This window comes from Numida meleagris, chromosome 1 (assembly GCF_002078875.1).
Source record: "Numida meleagris isolate 19003 breed g44 Domestic line chromosome 1, NumMel1.0, whole genome shotgun sequence".
Lineage (NCBI taxonomy): Eukaryota > Metazoa > Chordata > Aves > Galliformes > Numididae > Numida > Numida meleagris.
The window spans coordinates 70,677,897-70,697,912 of record NC_034409.1 but is presented as its reverse complement, the minus strand read 5'-3'; the positions used below and the strand labels follow the sequence as shown (position 1 = coordinate 70,697,912).

The window sequence follows — 20,016 nt, the reverse complement described above, 5'->3', positions numbered from 1 at the left end:
GAGGGACCTGCATCACGCTAAAGGTATTTTATTTTCTGTTCAAGGTTGGGAAGATAGGAGCTTTGCTGCAGAATCAGCAAAACAACACGTTGTTTTTAAAATGCAAGCAAAGTGATTTTCTCTTAAATAACTTCAAAGTCCCATATGACTTCGACCACCCTGACCACTAGCACCATCCAGACTTTATTCGAGCACACCACAGTATTCCTCATAGGTCACAACTGCGTTCAAATTCCACTAAATCCTCTGTTATTTCCTGTTCTTTAATCTATCAGCTTAATAAATCTACTCCATTATTGCCTCATTTGCAGAGGCAGGCAGGGAACTGTGCAGCACAGAAGATGCAGAGGACTTTATTAAAAAACAAAAAGAAAAAAGGACAAGGGAGGGAACCTAAGCAAATGATTTCGTTTATATCTGAGATCACAAAACACGTGCACAGAGCTGCTGGAGCCAGACAAAGCAGTGGCAAAAATTTCCTGAGGCCCTTAGGACCCTCCAGAAGCTCTTCTCATCACTGTGGCCACCCTAAACCACAACACACCTCTAGCCTTTCTATGGGATCATACAGCGGTAGATCTGCACCCAAAGATCAAACCACAGGTAATCCAGCCCCATGGTATGTAAATATAGTTCAGTAGCAGACATGGATAAAAGACACTCTGAGCTCTTCAGGGCTCTGTCATACATATCTAGCCAGTCTCTGGAAAGCTCAGATTGAAAGACTAGGAATTCCAATAGATATGTCACCTGTTTCATTACCTGCATTTCCTGGAAGAGCACAAAGCAAGAAGCATTAAAGGGTACACCTCTTTACATATGTCTAAGCCATGTCCATCCTTCCTGGCACCTGCTGGCAATGGGACTGACAGGACAGAAGATGCCAAAGTCTGTCTGGACATGCCCCTCCATGCCAGAAAGAATAGGAAGCACCATATACTATTTTCATCAGTTGCACCAACACAGCATAGGCAACCTCTAGATAGCTGGCATGTCTTTGAGGGATTTACATTCTGCATACATGACTACATAAGTGCATTGCAGAAAAAGTGCACAGGGGTGGCCTGTTTTTAAGAGCAGCATCAACATTCATGCTCAGTCTGTTACAGACCGTACATCCACGCGTGTCCCTCTGTGTGACTGTGCAGGTGAGGCCCATATGGAAAATCAAAGAGAAAACAAAAAATGCTTTTGGGTTCAGCTAACTGCCCTCTGACACCCCCAAGCTCTGCTTCAAATCCAAATGCCTAGAAAATCATGCTCCCAGCTCAAGTCTTCAGAGGGTACGAAGTATTATACATAGAGGGGGTTGCGTTCTACAGTGCCATGATTCCTAATTTCAGCAGGCTTTCATCATTCTTCCTGCCATTACAGAAGTTAGGGCCAGTAAGGAATCTCACAGTTTGACCATTTGTGCAGGAAACAGAATGTTCTTTTTCACAAGATTACGTGAAAATAGAGTATCTTTATTTTTAGCAGTTATTTTCTTCTCCTGTTGTTTAACATTGAATAGAGAAGCTGTCAAAACAAACAAGCAAACAAGAAAGACAATAGGAGGGGCAAGCTTTGCCTAAAGCATTCATCAGCTCCTGTGCGCGAATGAGAGGAAAAGCAAGGCAGAGAGAATGTGAGAAGAAGCATCATGTTTCTGCCTAAGCACACAGACGAAATGAAGGCTTTATAAAGCCTAACTCTTTGCAGCATTCAATATCCATAGGACACAAAGCTTGTTTTTGCAATAGTTGTGGATATTTACTCCCTAGGATATCTAAATGCTGCTAAAGCATCAGCTGAGAATTTGTCTTGTGTCTGTATTCTGCCTAAGGCAGGGTGGTCCTAGCTCCTGAACCCAAGGGTTTAAAGACTCAATTAAAAAGTACCAATAAACAATAGATACAAAAGCAGATAAATGGGGAACTGGAACCATTTGTTAAATAAGCATGACTAAGACTTCCAAAATTAGTATGTACAGGACTCCTCATATGCCAAAAAATAATTCTGAGGGACAGGATTAGAATGTGAGTGATCAAAAAGCCTTCACAGGACTTCAGGAGAGACCCCAGTGCACTGAGGGGGAGAATAATAGCTCTGCCATTCAGTTGCATCTCTCATTAAACACTGTTAAAAACTCTACGAAAGGAGAATTGAGTTAATTGAATTTAAATCAGCTAGTAGATCTCTTTTGGATACTCTTTCCAGCAAAAAGAGTTAAAAGGAGCAGTGCCAGTAGTGTGTTACCAATATTAAAAACTTGACCCTAAAAACAGCAAAAGAAAGGAATTTACTATATATGATTACACTAGCATAAACCTTGTATCTCTTTCATTGCTGGGATCATTCCTCACATTACACCTTCTGGAAAATTTTGAGAAACCCATGATGACTGTAACAAAGTGTATACAGTGCTGTAGACAGGGAAAAAATATCTTACAGCCCTCTTTAATACTTTCTGTCCTGTCTGTATAACCGCAGACAATTCTGGTAGTCATGCAAACACACTCTTAAGCCTGAGTGTCCCCAGGAAATTGCTTAATAGTGATGAATGAACAAAAGTAATGCAGAATAAAATAAAAAATAAAATAAAAAAAAATTACTGATGCTGGAATTGCACATTACAGAATTAAATTTGGAAGCATGCTGGAATGCCAAATTTGATCCACACAAGTAAATCTCACACACTTGAGCCAACCTCTGGCTTTTTATCTGAAACACTTTCCAAGTGTTTCAGTTACACAAAACTGGCTTGGACATTTTATGAAAACAGACTCACTTTCAAAATTTCCAATACTTACTATCTTCAAGGGTGCCAGAATTACCACAAGAATGTCTTTTTCCTGGCATTTTGAATGGGCCTCTCTGATAGGATACACCAAAGGATAACTTACACCAGGAATATTGCTTTATTTAGGATTAGAGTTTTTGTTATACCAAGCCAACCCAGACGTCTACTTAGTATGATAACCCGCTGCCAGTGGCTTTTGCTGAGTACTTCAGAGGTAACTTAAAAATCAAAACCAAGAAGTCCTAATGGCCTTTGGCAAATGTTAAATTCTGATAACATCTCCATTCCTGCACAAGCACAATGCCTTGCTGCCAACCAGTGGAGCAATCAAGAGCGAGTCAAGGCTCTCTGTATGTAATCAGTAATGCCCATATTTTAATAGCAAATTAATACTATAAAACCAAATCACATATATAAAGTAATGCAGAAAATAATGCAGGCAACAGTGGATGTTTCTCTTAGAATTGTATGTGAATTTATTCATTGGAATCAACAAAAATAGCCACATTCAACCAGTTTGGTGGTATTTCTCTAAATCAGAGTAGAAGGAGGTAACCAAAGGAAGAGTCACCTTTTATTCTTTCTGGAGAGATCCTTGAAAGGATATTTTATAGCAAGAAAAATTGAAACAGTGGTAAAAACAGCAGTACTGGCTTATAGAGGGGTTGGATAAGCACATCCAAGCAAGATTAATGCATGTTCTGGAAGAATGTTAAATTTTTCTAAGCCTTCTGATTTCCTTTGAAATCAAGACAAAAAATAAATTTAAAAAAATCATAGTTTCATTTCTTCTTACTTTTCACTTCAAAATGGACAATGCAGGAAGCAAAGAACTGGTTCCAAGTCATCCAATGAGCAAATTCTGGGACTCAAGTTACACTTAATTATAAAAGGAGGGTCATCTGCAAGCCAGTTTTGTAAATGCTTTTTTTTTTTTTTCCCTGCCTGCACTCCAATAAACCATTCACGCTGAAGACAGTCAAACAATCTCCAATTTTTAAAGCAGTCACTATGGATCAGAAAAAAACCATTCCCCCCTACCTTGCAGCAACATACCATCTTAGATCATTTGTGACTCCACTTCTTCTTACAGTAAGAGCACGTCTACTTTATACAAACCCTAGGCTATTCCAGGATATGACAAGAAATGCAGTGGAGGAAAGATTATATGTTAAAGACACCAAACCACCTAAGAAAAGTATGTTATTATCCTAGTTGGCCATTCAGTTGTCTCTGTTCATGAACAGATCAACTGTATATCTGAAGAAAGGAACAGGAGAATAACCAATTCTATATAGTAGTGCCACAAAATTAATTAGGTTTATGTTCGAAATCACAATCCCTTCATATTCTTGGAACCATGTTCTAAATAATACCTTAAACCCAAATAAACTGATTAAATTCAAGCAAGCAAACATAAGATCTTGGACTGAAAAATCCCTGGCATTCATCCAAAGCAGCCATCCCTCCCCTGGCTGCAGTGTGTTTCGGATCACGGCCCTCAGCCTTTCCGATCTGTTTGTGCGTTGCCCAAGATTCTAGAATAGCCCCTTTGAAGTTGCTTTTCACACTTCAGCAAGCACACAATGTTGTGTCTATTACAGGACTCAGCAAAGAGGTAACTATATTCCAGTAATATCCTTTTTGAAAGCAGGAAAATGCCCTGAGTCTTCTACTTTACAGATTTTCCTCAAGAGAATATAACATGGATCCAATAACACAAAATAGCAGAATCAATGTAAACAAAGCAATATTTCTAGCCTGCTGTGCTCACCACCAGAAACTGTCCCCCATCTCTTTCCCCCTCCTATCTTTCCTTGTGGTGCGATCGGAAAGGCGTATCATATGCTACAACATTTGTTTTACAGAGTAACGGCATGCATTTCAGCTGCCAGCAAGACACACATTCCTGTATTTCCTGGATTGCAGGCTCCTATGAGCTAAAGATGGCACAGGATCTATCAGTTCACCCAGTCCCCCTCCCTCCCCACAGGCCTAGCCCAGGCTGGTGGGGTGGCCTGTCCCTCTCAGTAGGCCGCATGGGTGATCCAGGAGTGGGCTCTAAGCAGAGCAGTAGGCCTGTTAGCTGCACAGTCTCATTTCTGACATCTCCATTCCAATCCCTAGGCAACGTTCAGCCAGGGAGAAAGTGACACTGAGCTGCCAGCCCTGCAGAACATCTTCCAGGGCTATGAGAAATCCCTTCTATCTAGATATCTAGAAATCCCCAAACCAACAGTGCTACCAGCATTTTTCATGGAAGATTATTTAGAATCATAGAATCACCAAGGTTGGAAAAGAACTCCGATATCATGGTGGACGATCCTTGTGGACAAGAAGCGGGACATGAGCCAACAGTGTGTGCTGGCAGCCTGGAAGGCCAACTATGCTCTGCGCTGCATTAAAAAAGGGGTGGCCAGCAGGGAAAGGGAGGTGTTTGTCCCCCTCTACTCAGCTCTTGTGAGGCCCCATCTGGAGTATTGTGTCCAGGCCTGGGGCCCCCAGCACAAGAAAGATGTGGAGCTCTTGGAATGGTTCCAGAGGAGGGCCACTAAGATGATCAGAGGGCTGGAGCACCTCTCCTATGAAGAAAGGTTGAGAGAGCTGGGCTTGTTTAGCTTGGAGAAGAGAAAGCTCCAGGGAGACCTCATTATGGCCTTCCAGTACTTGAAGGGAGCATAAAAACAGGAGAGGAACAACTGTTTACATGGGTTGATAGTGATAGGACAAGGGGGAATGATTTTAAACTGAGACAAGGGAGATTTAGGCTAGATATTAGGAGGAAGTTTTTCACTCAAAGGGTGGTGACGCACTGGAACAGGTTGCCCAAGGAGATTGTGGATGCCCCATCCCTGGAGGCATTCAAGGCCAGGCTGAATGTGGCTCTGAGCAGCCTGATCTAGTGGTTGGTGACCCTGCCCATGGCAGGGGGGTTGAAACTAGATGATCTTTGAGGTCCTTTTCAAACCAGGCCATTTTATGATCATCCAGTTCAATGGTTCACCAGCCACCAATAATTCCCCACTAAACCATGTCCCTTAGTACAACATCTAAATGTTTCTTGAACACCTCCTGGGATGGTGACTCCACTGTTTTTGCAGTTTTTCTTAACATCTACCCCAATCTCCCCTGGCACAACTGGAGGCCATTCCCTCTAGTCCTATTGCTAGTTACCCAGGAGAAGAGGCCAACTCCCACCTCACCACAACCTCCCCTCAGGGAGTTGTAGAAAACAATAAGGTCTTCCCTGACCCTCCTCTTCTCCAGACTGAACAATCCCAGTTCCCTCAGCCTATCCTTCAGACCCCTCACCAGCTTCGCTGCACTTCTCTGAACATGCTCCAGGGCCTCAATGTCTCTCTTGTACTGAGGGGCCCCAAACTGAACATAGTACTCAAGGTGCTGCCTCAACAGAGCTGAGTACAGAGGGATGATCACTTCCCTGCTCCTGCTGGCAACACTATTTCTGATACAAGCCAGGATGCCGTTGGCCTTCTTGGACACCTGAGCACACTGCTGGCTCCTCTTTAGCCAAGCATAGACCAACATCATTAGCATCATCCCAGCAAGAAGCTTTTCTGATGCTTGAGTTACATTTCCATCTGCATCCCACTAAGGCTAGTTACACCTCCTTGCAAAGGCTAAATGATGTTCTCTGAGGTATCTGCACCTGAAATCACCACTAAGCATTTCCTCTTAATTCAGTCTGTTTGGTTTCCTGATCAGTTTTTTTCCCTTCCTTCCCAAGCTTTCAAAACGCAGGCATCTTTATGTTGAACCCAGGGAGCACACTGCACCCACAGCATACACACAAAGCCCATTACTCTTTCATGCACAACCAGGATATCATAGACAAATGCACCGCCTTACATTGCTGCTTCACTGCCACAGCCCTCCATCTGTTTTAGCCCCGTGACTTTTAGTATGCCTTCATACACTCACTGCACTCACTGCAAGTAGCCTTGCTCATTTTATTGCCCTGTTCCACTCCCCAGGCTCCTCAGGTCATTCTTTGCTGCTGGTCTGCCAACACTGAGGGAAGTTTCGCTTCCAGAAGCTGCAGGCACTGAAGTTTTTACACATCTGCATATAAGATGCATCATGCTCTTCTGATGTCTTTCATGTTCCTTTCCTGATTGTCATCATCCTGACATTTACGTTACACTGGTAGTAAGCATAAATGCATTTTTTTCTCATCCATCACCAAGTTTCCAAAAAGAGCTGCAGCTTTGCCTGCTCGCTCAAGCAGCATGAAGAGAACATACATGATGATACCCAATATCTTTCATCCAGTGCAAAGCCCCAGACTGCTCCTCAGCCTCTCAAGGCAGACAGAATTTCAGCCCAACCAACACAAAGGCGTATACTGTAGCTAGCTGATGGGCAGGAAGGGATTTGAGTTTTACAGTTCCGGTGAGCCTTCCAGCAGTCACAGGGTAATGTGACAGAACGTAAACATCTTTGAAGTGAAAATAGCTTGGAATAAAATGGATGTCTCATTTTTTCCCCAAACATGTCTTCCTCTCCGATCAATAATCATTACAAGTAACAACCTTAAACTCAATTGTCTGAGCATGGGAATGCCCAGAATCATTATGTGGCATCTTCTGATTTAGCTGTCAGGTTTTGTTTAGCATTCTGCACCGGTCCTACAGTTTAGCTTGACTGAAAATTTTAGATGTATATGTATTTGCAGGGTGGCACGAAAGGATATCAGAATTTTACCTTACACCACGGCTTCTAACTCAGCTCCCTCTTCCTCCCTCCCATATACATACATTTCACAGCTGCTAAAATAAATGCTTGAATAGAAAAATCTTTACCTATTATGTTTTTCCTTACTAAAAGACTTCCATTGGCCTTTCTGCTGAAACAGACCTAAATCACAGTTTAAGCAACACTTTAATGTCACCAACAGCTTGAAACACACAATTTTTGAACAGGCAACTAATGTCTATAATAGTAATACTTAATTCAAATAATCCATAAGACTCACAGTATTGTCCATCTTCTCGGAGGTAGATATGTGTGAACTAATTAATCACTGTTTTCTCCACACCTCAAACTCACCATTCTTGTCCTAAGAAACCATGAGAAAAACAAACAGTAGCAGGAGGACATACTTCTCAACAAGCATTTGTCATTGTTACTCTCTTCATTTTGCTCAGTGTCAGTGAGTCCCGGACCACAGATGTAGGCAGCAAATTCTAGATCCTTCAGACACTGGTCATGGCTACAGGAAAGGAAAATTTTCCATTGACATGACTATGAAGACATTTTTCTAGCAGTAGTGCTAAAGAACTTTAAACACCATTAGATGATCAGAATCAGATCTAACCATTCTCCTTTTGGTGCGAGGATGCTCCTTCCCATGTACAGGACCAATCTAGGCACAAGTTGAACACAGCTCAGCCGTCCTACACTGAGTTATACGAGATCAGAATATGCTCCAGAAATTATAATACCACTATTGTACAGCAAAAAAACTCTGATCTTCCCCTTGGAGAACACTTTTTGCTTTGCTTTTGCGGTTTATTATCACACATGCAAGAATGATGCTTTAAAGGAAAACAAAGAAGTAGGCCCGTGTCAGTTGGCACAAATTATCAGAGCCTTCAGTGCTGAACCAATCTACCTTGTTCCAGCTAATATCCACTACAATATTTAGTTCTATTGCTGAAACAGGAAATGCTATTTTTAGCCATTACCTATTGTTTTTCTTAAAAGATTAATTGCCACTTAAGAGTTCTCTTACAGATCTTGCATTTTATCACATGTGTTTATAGAGCTGTTTATTAATCCTGGTGGTTTTTACATTAAAAAAAAAAAAAGGTAACTTTGCTGGCTTTCTTTATTGTGGCTACATTATACAACTATAATTCTGCCATAAAAATTAAAAGACACTGCTTGTATAATAGAACTCTGTGAAGAAGAGGGGTGACTGTAACTGAAGGATCAGATTTTTTTAACTGCTCAGGGCTTGATTTTCTGGAGTGCTGGAGACTCAGAACTTGACCTGCACTACTGGTTGACACAAATATGTTTCCGTCAAGGTCTTCCGAAGAGCTCTAAATACAACAGCTTGAGAACTAAAGAGAAAGAATCAAGAATCTGGGAGTTTATTCTGGACCACAGGAGTGCTAAAAATCCAGCTCCATCTTGGGCAATGAGTTTTTTCGGAAATTCCTCCTACACTGCTTTGCAGTGTCTCTTTACTGCACACTCTCTGGGAACACATCTTAATTCCATATTCCTTCGAGAGTCTTCCCCTAGTTAGATTATTAATAAGAAAAAGAAAAATGAAGCATTACATCACTCAATCAATAGTGTGTATTACAAGTATGAAATCCCTGTCAATACATGTTTCTAGTAACACATTAATGGACTAACATGGAAAAAAAAAGAACTAAGTTTTAGATGAGCTATTCTTTGGCTAAGGAAGGCATTATGACCAAGGAACAGTTCTGCAAGGCAGCACCACAGTCATAAATCCACCTATGTCCTAGATGCCAAGAGTGCCTTATTTCACAGCTGGCCTATACTGAACTACTTCTATTATTCAAACTGTAAGAAGGCTGCCTCATCATCACCTACTATTCTTCTTTCTGTAAAGCTAATACATGTGTGAGACACAGTGAAACAGAAAACCATTTATTTTAAATGAAGCATCAAAATTTAGTTTTAAATGTGTCTCTTGGTAATTAATCAGCATGCTGATAAATGCAAAAACTGATCATTTCCTGCGATTTCAAATGAAATGCTTAAAAGCACACTGGCTGGGAATTAGAAGCAGTAGAAAAGCTAAATCATTTCCTTGATCCTTTTCCTCAGGCTGCCTGCTCTTGTTGCCTCTACAATATTAAACGCTGGATTGCATCCAACTTAATGTATTCTTTGTAGAAAAAGAAGACATCGGACCTTTATCAATGATCAGCGATAAACTGCCAAAATTATCAGCACCTGCACACGCGCACACACACACATACTGAAACTGAAACACACCGAGCCCATCTTCTGCAGAAGCTATCAGAGATTATTATACACTTCAGGATGGAAACATGCAAAATCATTCTGTAAAAAATCTTACTCATGCATACAGATCTTACTTGCGTGAATAAGGCTCACAGCAGTCAGCCCACAGGAATCACATTTAGAGACGACTCGTTACCTGAGACAGCTATTTCAGACTGCAAGAGAAAGGAGATGAGCGTCTGCACAAACACTAACCCAACAGCCCCGCGGTGTGCAAGAACTGGGAGCTCGAGGTCTGGAACTAATAGAAGCACCACACTAGGGAGAAACGTGGCTCTGCTTCCCAGGGACGAACAAAGCCCGGAGCTGACCCACCTCGCTGAGAGCCCCAACACTGATGGGACACCCCGCGCCCCCGCTGGGACCGGGGCCGTCCTCCGGGCAGGGACAGAAACAGGGACAGACCCAGACTCGGACTCGGACTCGGACTCGGACCCGGACCCGCCGCGCTCACCGTGCTCCGCCGCGGGCAGCGGCCGCGCTCCCGGGGCCGCTCAGTGCGGGCCGCGCCGCGCCGCGCCGCGCCGCACAATGCGCGGCCGCGAGGGCGGAGCGGGGCGGGGAGAACCGCGGGGGCGAGGCAACCGCCTCACCGCTGGGAGGGGGGATTAGAAAAAGCCCCAGACCCCCTGAAACCCAAATCCGCCACGCCCCGGCCGCGGTCCCGCCCTGCCGTCCCCGATGCCGCAGCGCCCGCGGGGCCCTGCTGTCATTTATCGGCCGCGCCTTCCCGCCCCGCCTGCCCGTCCGGTGCCGGGGATGCCCGGGTGCGATGCACTATGGAACCGGGGAACAGGCGGGACTGAGCGCCTCCAGCCTCCGAGGCGGACTGCGGGGCAGCTGCCGACCGCGGGGGAGACCCGTTCTGCCCCAGGCAGCTGCAGGCTGGGCTGAAGGCGCGAACGCTGAACCCCTGGAAGGAGGGTGCAGGCTGAGCCGCGCCACGGACTCGCGTGTGCAGAAGCGCCGGGCGAGGCTGTGCGGGAGGGTGCGCCCGGCGCAGGGAGAGCAAAACGCTGCCCGGCTGGAGTGAGCCCTGCGGATCTGTGTCACAACTTGCGGTTTTGCTTGGTCTGCACTTGGTAGTTCTGATCTGAGTTACGGGATACAACGTACACTCTGAGGCGATTTAAAGCAAAGCAGGTGCTACACAAATCGATCCCAGTCCGGGTTTCAGCCGTATCAGATGCCGGCTCGTTTTGGGGAGCTGGCGGGCACACCGCTCTGCTTCCCACAGCGAGCAGCCGAACTGCACGGGGAACAATCGTGCCATGCAGCAGACCCAAAGGGTGGCCTGGTGGCCGTGCTTACAGCTCCGTGTCACAGCCCCATCGGCGTCATGCTGCCTGCTCTCCCTCCTCTCGGGAGAGGCTGCTCACATGTTCTGCTGCCCAGTTTCTGGACGTCAGTGACTTGGTGTAGTGAATTGAAAGGACAACTGAGGCCATAGCAAAGTTGTGCAAGAATCATGTAGCGTGCAGAACTGTATGCCTGCATGGAAGGAAGCCATGGTTTCATGAAACTAATGAAGCTTAACCAACCACAGAAATCCGGGTAAGATAACATTGCCCTTCTGAACCTGGGGAGAAGAAATGAAGGGCAGGACATGTCCATGAGGATCATGGAGCACTTTTCTCCCCAGGTCTGATGTTTTTTCTTCAAAACCAAGGATATATATTTTTTTCATGCAGATTCTGTATGGCAAACTAAAAGCCTTGAAAGAGATGTCTGCATCAGTTTCATCATCTGTCTTCATTTTAGAAATGTAAACCAAAGGATTAAAAAAACAAACAAACAGTTAAGTGACATGCAAAGGAATCAGAACTGGATCGTTTTTCCAGAAATTTTACAGAATTGTGAATAACCAATACCTCGGGTTGGTTTTTTTTGGTTGCTTTTTTGTTGTTGTTGTTGTTTTGTTTTGTTTTGTTTTGGTGGGAACTGGTATCTGAATTTGTCATCAGAAGTCTCAAATACACTCACTTGTTTAAGAAAGCAAATTGTACAAGCTGCATTCTCTCTGGAAGTTTTCTGAAAGCTTAGCTTAAAAACTGTGTGCTTCCCATCAAGCATAAAAAATTGCACTTTCAGTTGATTTTGGAAATGGCTCAGCATCAAGGTCATACCTGATGGTCATCCAACCTAGCAATCCCTCTGCATCTCCCTACAGCCTGGCTGAATCCCATAAAAACTAGCATGGGCACAAATGCCCTTAAGCAGGAATCTCTTACGGGATTGGAGCTTAGTTTTAGTGAAATTATCCTGCGAGTACTCCTGGCTGGGTGGAATATCACCCACTCAAAATGACCAAAGAAAGCATGCCCAGAAAGGCAGCAGGATAGCTGAGCAACAGACAGCTGAGCAGGTCCCTGCTCCTTGTGTGTCAGATCATCCATTGCAAAAGCCAGCCTCACACCAAATGTGCCTCCAGTGAGACAGGGGCTTGGAAGTCCTTCTGCCTCAGGGAGTTTGCCTGGCAGAGGATCTGCATAAAGCAGTGATGCAAATAAATATTCCTTGCAGGAGGTTCTGGGTCTTGGGGCCATCCTAGGGGGCTGCACAACATGAAATGTAGGCACCCATGTGCTTCTGGAGGCTGCTCGCGTGCACATCCTTGACTGCCAAAGAGTCTAGAGGTTGGTAAAGTTAATTTTAAGCCAATGTTTCATGGTTTGTTCTTTAGATGTTTCAGCTATGGAAGCAGAAAGGGTATGTAGGGCTCTTGGAAATGTAGGGTGTTAGTGGTTAGCACCTTTTTTGTGCCCTCAGCAGCTCACAATTATCAAAACAAGGGCAAAATTGTTGCCTCGTGAAGTAAAAGCTGCGCAACAGAAATTGGGGATGGAAAGAAATTTGCACTAGAACAAGCACAGGAAACCACAGAGCTGCAGAAAGGATGAGTTAATGGAAAAAGGTTGATGTCCTGATACTGGGTAAGTGCTGTGGAAAACTACTAGCTCAGACCATCAGAGTATCACTGCCACTATGTCCTCTGCTCAGCTGAGCATGCCCCGCCAGGCAGCTTCATACCACAGGTATTACTGGAAGCAGATATTTCCCTCTGTTGGGAAGAACAACACCTCTCCAGTCAGGCATTTTTCTTCTAAACAGTGAAGTGTGAGCAAAGAGAAAAGTTCAGTTTTCACCACCTGATTAAAATTAATACAAGGCTGGAATCACTTTATTGCCCAGAGTGACAGGTTTTTGTGCATACTTAGCAGAAGCAAAGATGAACCATCATCACACTGCTTGAAATAGGGCTTGTAGCACAAAGGTACAGGGCAGACAGTGAAAAAGGCAACTGAGGCTTGAGTAGATTATTAAATAGATTCTTCAGCTATGGGACAGCTGGGATAAAGACCTTTCACTTCTGATTCTTAATTTAGACACAGGACTTTGGCTATCTTCTTTGCTTAAGTGGCTCAGAAATGGGATGCCTTCTTCTCATTCCCACTGCCTAGCTACAAAGTAATTACCGCCATCCAATTTAGCATAAGAAGCCTTTTCTTTGTTTCTTGGCTAGTGAAATTATTCATTGTAGATGTCTTTTTCACCTGAAAAGGAAAGGTCTTGTGATTAGAATGCCCCCAGGCAATTGTATGTTACCTTTTTTTTTTTTTTTATGAGCTTGTTAATTTTTGCTATCAGCCGTAGATGAAAGGAGTGTTTAGGAATGGAGTGGAATCTGATTTACAACATAAAACATAACAATTTGTTTTTCTGTAGTCGTTTATCCAAGAATACTAAGTGCTTTACTATCATTAATTAATTAGCTCTCTCAAAGCATCCATTTGAAACACTGATAGCTATTTTATAAAATGGAAGTTTAAGAGCATGTATGAGTTGCTGAAGGGCATGTAACAGATCAGCACTGTACTTCTGGCACATGTCTTAGACATCCTGCATCTCAACTCCCATTGCTTTTTGGTGGTCCAGGAACTTACCAACATAAACTGTTGTAACAACCAAGCATTTGTAAGTTAAATGTGAGTAATGCAGTTGTTCTTCCCATGAAGATGGTTGCCACTGAGCATTCAGCAAACAGAGATTTGAACACTAATACCATTTTTTAATTTTGGAATTGTTTGGGCCAACACTGGAGGATGCATGAAATAAACCAGAGGCTTCAACTTGATAGTCTGCAGAGAAGGAAAAGGAACTGCCATTTAGCTGACAATGCAAAAAACAGCATGCTTGATTATGCAATTCAGTGCAATGTAAGCTCTGAGCACAATTACTGGTAGCAGTCCTGCACCACTCTGCAGAGATGCCAGTTGGGATCGCTGCTCTTTTCATGCTTAGCATTGTTCCAACACACAGTGGTGAAATTTAGCAGAAGCCTACTGTCCTAAGCCTACCATCCCACAGACTGAATGGCTACAAACTGCACAGGAGAGAGAGAGACTTCTGCCTGTATTTAGCTCATCTTGTAAACCAATCAGGATTTGGTACAGCAGGAATTTTCGAATTCAGGTTTGATTAGGAAAAGACTCTCGAATCCAGACTGCAACTTTTGATCCAAATCAATGAGACTGACCTGAGAATGAATACGCAAGGCACCTGAGGACTGAGAAATGCTTATCCAGGATGCCTGAGACCCAAGCTCTTGCTTTGGTTCCAATGTTGAATTTGCATGCAGGTCTCCCACAGCTCCTGTAGAAGCAAAACCATGACAATGATTTTGGCTGTTCTAGGGAGCCAAAGTTTCTTCCTCTGTCTCATCTTTGAACTGTTCAGTTGTGTGAACTGTTCAGGATGAACTGGTCAAAGAACTCTTTCCTGTGGCTCCTAGTGGCCATCACAAAGCCTCGCAGCAATGACTTCAACTACAGCAATACCTCAAAACCTAGCATCTGAAATTTGCCAGCAAAATGAATCTAGCAAAAAAAGCTATTGCTGCCCACTCACCCTGTTCCCACCTCTATTGGCAAAGGGTGCTGAGAACTTTGCTCTCCATTCCCTAGTAATACAGCTGAGGACAGCACTGTCCCCTCTGTCCCTCCATTTCTTAAACCTCCCTTGCACTCTGCATGGGCCCAGAGTGCTGCTGCTACTCACTGACTGACAGATGCCAGGACTTTCTTAACCATGCTGAGTATCTGATGACTTCCTCAGAGCAGAACAGCTGTATTAGGAGAGACTAAGAAAGGTTTTGAATCTTGAGAAATGTTGCAGGAAGTAAATGCTATTTCTGCACTGCTCTGCCATGTACACCGTGGGGACTGTTGCAGGTGTTTCCTCAATGTAATGCTCCTGCTTTTCTGAATAAGTAGCTTGCTTTATTATACCACATCTCTGCACATCCATTTTAAGATTTTAGGTGATCGCTATATTGGGACCACTGCTGATTTCACCACAGGATCTACTTCAACTGATCCTTCTGTTTCTCCCACAACTGAGATGCCATATAGCATGGCTGTCTCTCTACTAAGCAGCTGCCATGCTCCATCCCAGCTCTGACTGCATTTACCCCACTACAAAAGTTATTCTCATACCTTAAGAGGTCATTAAAGTTTGTCAAGTGCTGAGAGTATTTTTCAAAGAAGAGGTGGAACATAATTAAGATTAATTTCTTCATAACAGTGAGATTCAGAAGTGTTTAATAACAGAGACTTTTTAAGAAAAAATGTTTTGCTAAAAACCTATGTGTATCACGTAGTGATAGGAAGTTCTTGTGGAAATATTTTCATTGCAATATTTATCATTTCATATTTTTCTGGTCTGTTTTTTTTTTTTTTTTTAAGTATTACACTGCTAAGGCTTTTCCTTAAAACAGTCTGTTTTCTTTTTGAAGTACTATTTTTAATATCCCAAAGAACAAACTCACAGTAGTCCTACGTAAAAAAATATATATATATTAAGTGTGGCATACCAGTAATCCTGAGGGAGTAGTAAGATCTCCTTTAAAATTCATATACCAAAATGAATTTAAGTAACATTACAAATCTGATGTTCAACTAAATGTGATAAAATTATAAACTGTACATTTCTTCCCTTATATCTACTGTTATAACAATTATTTAAAAGTAAATGTTACTATTACCATGAAAATATCTGAAATTTCTGTAGTACTCATAGAGTATAACCTATTTGTCTTTGTACAGCCACTGCTATTTCCAAATAAAAGATATTTCATCTCTTTAATGTATCCTGATACATTAGTTGCCTAATGACAGCAGCCCAGGACAGTTTAGATCAGCTCTATTTCATTTATAATTTGTCTAACACTTGTTTTCAGCAGCATCCATAGCTGACATTTCTCCAACAACAAATACAATTGAATTCAAATCTCATATATTCATGGGTTAGGAATTTCTTGAGTTTAAACTTCCAGCCTCTACTGGCTACATGAGGAAGGGGACTGTTATTACAAACATCTTCATACAGTTTGCTTTGGGAAAGACCAATAGAAGTAGATTGAGAAAGTTCTAGCTATTGATGAGTGTTATATTCTTTGGGAATGGTTGAAGACTGTGAGAATTGTATAAAAATCAAAATGACAGTGGTAGTTTGCTACTCAGCAAGGTCCAAAATCTCCAAGTTCTGTACTTTCAAAGCATCAAATGGCATATCTATGCAGATGGGTGCATACTTAGATCTGTAGTATCCCTGTTTAAGGACATCTTTTCTATCATGAATAATTCTGCTCCCTGTTCACAACATTAGATTCTAACATTTCCAAAGAACGGCTCTGTGCAAAAGTATTTGATTTGTCTGGCTGGTTGGTTGGTTGGTTGGTTGGTTGGTTGGTTGGTTGGTTGGTTGGTTGGTTGGTTTGTGTATGTGTGTGTTGTTTTTTTAAAAAGGGCCTACTAAGAAATATCCGTGATCAAGGAGCAATGCATAGTTGTTTAGGAATTTCCTGTTCATACCTTGAAGAGAGACAATTCAAGAAAGTTTTAGAGAAAAAAAAAACATTTATCAGTATGGAAAAATGAACAGCCTAAGCAAATAACTGGAAGAAAGTCTTGTGCATCACCAGAATGATGAGCACTGCCTGTGTAATTGAGTTCCTTTGGAGAATGTCTGCTGTGACAGAGTCATTACCAGGTGGCTAAAACAGACAGGTTAGAAGTATAACAACACTTTCTGCTTTCATCTAATTTAGGGTTCTCAGTCTTTCTTGCAGTCAAATTGTAAAGCCTTCCAAGAGACTCTACATGCCAAACATAAGCCCACCTATCAACACAAATGTTTTTTTTGTTTATTTGTTTCTTTGTTTGCACATTTGGGTGGACCCAAAAAAGGTTAGAGACACCTAGGAGTCCATGAATCAGTGTAGAAAATGGCTGATTTAAAAGTTTATCTGAGGAGCAGCTGAAAACCCGCTGCATGGAATATTAAACTTCCAGCAGAAAAACAAGGTAGAAAAGTGTACAAAGAGCAAGTCATGTATTAGCAAGGGGTGTGAAAGCAATAGTAGGGCATTTGTTGGCTCCTGACTGATCAGACAGTGGAAAACCTTGTGTACTCCTTTGTAATACATATTTCCTACCACAGAAGGAGCAGTAAGTGCCATTCACATAAAAGAAAGATATATTCCAAAGAATCATTAGAGCTCTTTTCCCCCTCTTTTTTTCCTACACTAGAGATATTGTCTATCCCAAGTACCACAGTTTCTTCTCTAATAAATACCTCTGTACAATGAATAATATGTATTACAAGATTCCATGATGTAAAAGACTGGTTAGACCAGCTACAAACCTACTAAATAGTCTCAGAGTGATGTTGTATAACATTTTTTTGAGTTCAGCTGCAAACTGATGATGCATTTTTTTCTGTGGGAGGTACCTATTTTCCTTTTACTGTGCTTCGTTCTCACATAACAGTGTGGACTTCATATACACTAGGATGCCTGTGAATACTGTACAGAAAAGATCTTCCTTGTTCACTAAGAGAAAATTTCCTCTGCCTTTGCAAAAGCTTAGGGCTAGTATCTACATCCAGAGAGGGGGATGGAACACCAGTGCCTTAGGGAGTACCGTGGTGATGCTGGGCCAGATGTTTTGCAGAGGAAAATCTCATAGCTCTGCTGACATCTAAAGAGGAAGAGGAGCATGTGCCTCTGCCTGAGCTCTCCTCAGGTTCAGTCCATACAGAGCTGTGGAGAAAGGAAGTGAGAATGAAGCTACAGAACCAAGCAAGACAAAACTATTAGGGTCCAAAGTAGGACTGCAAAGACTCTGAAGTGTCTAGAGGGCAAGACATTTGAGAAGTGTCTGAGGTCTCTTGGTTTGTTCAGCCCAGAGGAGAAGAGGCTGAGGGGAGCCCTTATGGTGGCCTACAGCTCCTCACAGGGAGCGGAGGGGCAGCGCTGAGCTCTGCTCTCTGGGGACAGTGACAGGGCCTGAGGGAACGGCATGGAGCTGTGTCAAGGGACGGGCAGCTGGGGGTTAAGGAAAGGTTCTGCACCAGAGGGCAGTGGGCATGAAACTGGCTCCCCAGGGCAGTGGGCATGACCCCCAAGCTGCTGGTGTTCAAGAAGTGTTTGGACAATGCTATCATACATTTGGATTTTGAATGGTCCTACGTGCAGCCAGCAGTTGGATTCAATGAGCCTTGTGAATCTCTTCCAAGTGACTCTAATGTAAGGCCATGGAATATTTTGTTGTTCCAGGTTTGGTGAGTGCCTCTGCTTCACAGAGTTTAAATATCCCGATGAGTGTCTGAGAGAAGGCACATAGCTAAATAATATCTCTGCCTGGGGCAGCACAACAGCAGTGCATCTGATCTACCAAAGTCAGAGAAAGGAAATGGCCATCTCTCCTCTTCAGATCATCTTCCATCAGCCTCAACCCAGAGCAAGACCATCAATGTACATTTTACAGTCACACAGTATAGGACAGTTCCTGCCCCAAAGGCTGAACAGATAGGCAGAAAGAGACACACAGACAGGTATTACTCTTCCCATCACACGCTTAATCTGACCACTAGTTCAGGCTCCCGCAAGTGGCCTCTACTATCCAGAGCACAGGAATGCATAAACTACCCTCAAACTGTTGGGAAACTTGAATATGCTTTTTTTAGGGGGACACATTTTCAGTATTAAGAATGTCCAGTGTTCTGGTGAACAAGAGAACTGAAGTGCCCACTACTCTGAAGAGTACATCATCTACCCACTCAGAGGCAACCCAATTGCCTCTGTCTCACTATGCACCTCAGAAGATTTGAAGAGACTCAGCACAGAGAGTGGAAAAGCACTTCATGGTGATCTGATGATTCATTCTCAGGACTTTCTGAGAAGTCTAGTAACAGGAGAACAAAATGTGTTTTTTTTTTACTATGATGATTCAGTTCAATCCAATCCAGGTCAATCTGCTAATTCATTTTATGAAAGCCATCAGACTGTGTGATAGGATGCCAGGTTGGCCGAAGATTTCATATGAATCTGTGAAGATGTTTTTCTTCATAGGGAGCTCCTCAGAGAGGACCTAAGCATTCAAATTTGGAAATAGCCAGTCTTTATTAGACCAAAAACTTATTTGTCAACTCCTAAAGTTTAGAAGATGTCAAAAGACTAGCTAAGATAGGAGCAGTTAAAAGGGCATATGAACAAATCTGCCCCTGCCCATTGCATCCTAAAGAAAGACCTGCCATCACTCTCACTCTGTATTTTGGAATTTCCTTTGGAGTAGCAGCTATCTGCAGAGTCTTCTCAGCTCTCAAAGAAATTTTCTCTATGTCAGCATGGGGGTCTGGACTGAAGTGTGCTCACTGCTTCTCAGCAGACTCTCAGTTCCTCGCTGTGCTGCAAATTACTGCCTTGCTAAAGTTTTGCTGCTGCTTCCACTGATCCACAGTGTAATCTGGATGTCTCTCCCTTAGGTAGATTCAATTGCTCCCTAAGGGAAGGAGCATCACTTCTTCTAGAGGCTTCTTTACTCAGCTACTCTCTTCTTACAGGAAGATAATCTATGAAGTGAGGGCAAAACAAACAGGTCCTGTGTGCAACAGACAGCCACCACTGTTTGCCAGCAGATGGCAATTAATATTTTTTGTTCAGAGCTGTACTAGGTGATCCAGTCACATCACTTCCCTAGCCTTTGCTTGTTGTAGTGACGCAGGCACCCTTGCACAAGTTCTAGCTCACAGGACTGACACTGAAGGACTTGCTTCCCAGCTTCATTGGTACACAGAGGCTGGAGGCTGTGTGTGGTGAGGAATAAGCCCTCAAGTCTGCAGGGCAGGAACAGCTGACATGC

The 20,016-nt window shown here is 43.0% G+C and overlaps 1 protein-coding gene across 9 annotated transcripts in view; it reads right to left on the bottom strand.

Moving 5' to 3' along the window:
• Positions 1–10,333, bottom strand: part of PRR5 (proline rich 5) — an 86,369-nt gene extending 76,036 nt beyond the window's left edge. The window contains exons 1-3 of one of the 9 annotated variants that reach the window (XM_021392862.1): positions 10,269–10,304; positions 9,889–9,969; positions 7,779–7,862 (exon numbers count right to left, since the gene is read on the bottom strand). The gene's annotated coding sequence lies outside the window, so the exon portion shown is untranslated. The other 8 variants (XM_021392858.1, XM_021392908.1, XM_021392918.1 and 5 more) reach the window with 8 other exon arrangements.